Raw genomic sequence first — 3,601 nt, forward strand, 5'->3', positions numbered from 1 at the left:
GGTGGGAAGCGGCGCGGCGGTTCACTCCAAGTCGAACGTATTTGAGCATCGGCCTGCCTTCGAGCAGTGTTTTGTTGGCAAAGTTTTACGTAACTTATATAGACAATGTCGAGAAATTGAATTCATTCAACATGAAATCATTGTGCTTTTAACGTGAGTAAGTGAAGTTCAATTCAGTGTAGTTAGTAATAGAACTTTTAGAACTCTTTAGATCATAGTGACGGAGTGCTTTTAAAGTGAGTAAGTGAAGTGCATAACAACTCGATGGCTCGCAGCGATGAATATCCAAGTGAGCAGTTATTAACTGGTTTATGGTAAAGCAGTTAGCGCAAAACAAAATCAGATGGCTGGAAAGCTACGTGCACGAAGCCAGACTCAAACAAAAAACAATCACAACGCGTGAGGCCTCACGAGCAGAATCAATAAATAGAAGACAGCAGTACATGATGGCAAGGAGAAAGAAAAAACATCTTAAGGAATCAGACTCGGATACGCACAACGCAAGGGAATCCTCGGAAGTAGAGGAAGAACCGCAGGATAGAACAACTATTATTGCAAAAACAACGAAAGTAGAGAAGATACCACCAATAATTCTCAACAATCCAAATACATCTGAGGAGGCCAGATTCCTGATCTACAACCAAATTAAATCTATGACAAAAAATGTTATCATGAGGATAACAAATAATCAACTCACTGTTTTCCCAAACGGACTTCAAGAACATCAACAAATCAAGAAACACCTACTAGACAACAACAATTCATTCCACACATTCGCACTACAGAGTGAAAAGGATAAAAAACTAGTGCTCAAAGGACTACCAGAAGCCAAGGTAGACGAAATAATCGATGAACTAAATGATCTGGGCTATGGACCAAAAAAGGTTATAGCAATGAAAGTTAAGATTAATCCAAGATTTCCACCTTACATCGTATATTATGGATCTGAAACGACAGGCGAGAAACTACGGGAAATACGCAATATTAAAATCTTATGCTACACAAGGATAAGGTGGGAAGACTACCGTAATCCAAGAGTAATCACACAATGTTTCAACTGCCAACAGTTCGGACACGGAACTAAAGACTGCCATAACAAACCTAAATGTGTCATCTGCGGAGAAGATCATCGACAAGCAAGTGTGAGAAAACAGAAGCTGACACAAAATGCGCAAATTGCGGAGGGAAACATCGAGCCAGCTCTTCAACTTGCCAGAAAATTACGAATATACAGGATCATCAATCTTTTCTGGAATTTACAACTCTCTGGAAGGAGCTCATCGCACAATTCAACTTCACCGAATTACTAAGGTTAGTCAAAAGTCTTAAAAAAGACCTACAAAATACCGATTGTGAAATAGAAAAAGGAATTATTACCTCTGAATACATGATTAAATTTGCAAATGCAACGTATCGATAGGTTAGTTATCGCTCATTGGAATGCCAATGGCATACTTAAAAAGCAAAGAGAGATGAGGTACTTTCTCGAAAAATTCAAAATCGAAATCATGTTAATAAACGAAACTAAGCTAAAAGATCAATTTAATTTTAATACCCCCGGTTACACAACAATACGGAAAGATAGGAAAGGCTCAGGTGCAGGAGGGGGAGTAGCGATACTTATTAAACAAAACATAAATTTTACACAATTAAACTTGGATACTAAAACAATTGAAACTGTAGGAATCAAACTTGACAACAATTTAACAATAATGTCGGGATACTCACCTAGACAAAATATAAGTAAAGTTGATCTTGATAAAATCTTTCTCAATAATAATCAAATAATGGCAATAGGCGACTTCAATGCTAAACATAATCATTGGAACTGTGTCAGAAATAACAAAAACGGCAAAACCATTTTTGAATATTCAAATAATAAATTCTTAAAAATTATAGCTCCTGACAATCCTACTCTCTACCCATATATGCAAAATGCAAAACCCAGTACAGTGGATATTGGAATATTAAAAAACATACATGTACAAACTGAAATAGACACACTAGACGAACTTGACTCAGACCCTCTTCCACTATTAATAACATTATACAACACTCCTTGCAAACGTGAATACAGACATTTTCTTAACTATAAAAAAGCTAACTGGAACAAATTTAGTGATTACATTAATACTAACATAAAAATTACATCAGACATAAAAGACGCACACGCGGTAAATGATGCTGTAAATAACTTAACCACTATGATAGATAAAGCCATTAAAAATTCAATACCGACGGTTAATATTGAAAAGAAATCATAGATCCTACCAAACAATCTTAAAACATTAATTCACGAAAGAAACCAAATACGAAAACTTTACCAAAGAACAAAAATTGATCACTTCAGAAAAATCAAAAATAGCTTAAGTAATTTAGCAAATAGGGAATCCAAAAAATTTTCGAACACCTGCTGGAATAACAAACTTCAAAATCGAAAAATTAAAGACAACAGCCTATGGAAAACAGCAAAATATTTTACAAAACCTAGTATGAATATAATCCCCAAGCTACACGGGCCGCACGGCTTAGTCTTCAGTAATCTAGAAAAAGCGAATGTTTTGGCACAACAATTCGAGAAAGTACATCATCTCACTAAAGATATGGGAACCAAAAGAATAAATAAAAAAGTTACCAAAGCTTACAAAGAAATCAAGAGATCAAAAATAAATGTAAATATTGTTAACTTGACTTCTCCTACAGAAATTAAAAAAGCAATTAAAAAAAAAACAACATCTACGAAAGCCCCTGGACCAGACGGTATTCAGAACATTATTCTTAAATTTTATTAAAAATTACAGCAGCAGTAATGCTGGATATCGAAAAAGCATTCGACACCGTCTGGCACAAGGGCTTAATATATAAACTTCATAGACTGAAAATACTATTGTATATCATTAAATTAACTCTTAGCTACCTACGAAATAGGAAATTTAATGTAGTACATAATAATGTAAGTTCCGAACAACATAATATTATAGCAGGCGTACCACAAGGATCGATTTTAGGACCAATATTATTTATCTATTATATTAACGATATTACAAAAAATAAAAAGACTGATATAGCTATCTTTGCCGACGACACAGCCATATACGCTTCCTCCTGGAAAAAACATATGGCAGTTAAGTATCTGCAACAACATCTTGACAAATTAATTAAGTACTATCATAGGTGGAAGATTAAAATTAATGTAAATAAAACAGAATTTGTAATTTTTAGTAGAAAACGAAAAGAAATAAGAGAGGATGAACTTGTCATTAACATAAACGATATACCGATAAAGCAGCAATTAACAACGAAATACCTAGGAATAATACTAGATCACAGATTATCATATAGGCAACACATAACGGAAGCTTGCGCAAAAGGCTTCCAAATGATACATCTTTTATATAGTTTACTGAATAGAAAAAGTGCGCTTAGTATTAAAAACAAACTTATTCTATATAAGACTTTTGTAAAACCAGTATTATTATACGCAGTACCTATATGGAGTGGCGCCTCCAGAACGCATATTCAAAAATTGCAATATTTTGAAAATAAACTTCTCCGAAGAATCTCTAACGCTAGTCCTAAGAAAAGAAATATAGATATAAGA

Source organism: Belonocnema kinseyi, chromosome 1 (genome assembly GCF_010883055.1).
Source record: "Belonocnema kinseyi isolate 2016_QV_RU_SX_M_011 chromosome 1, B_treatae_v1, whole genome shotgun sequence".
Lineage (NCBI taxonomy): Eukaryota > Metazoa > Arthropoda > Insecta > Hymenoptera > Cynipidae > Belonocnema > Belonocnema kinseyi.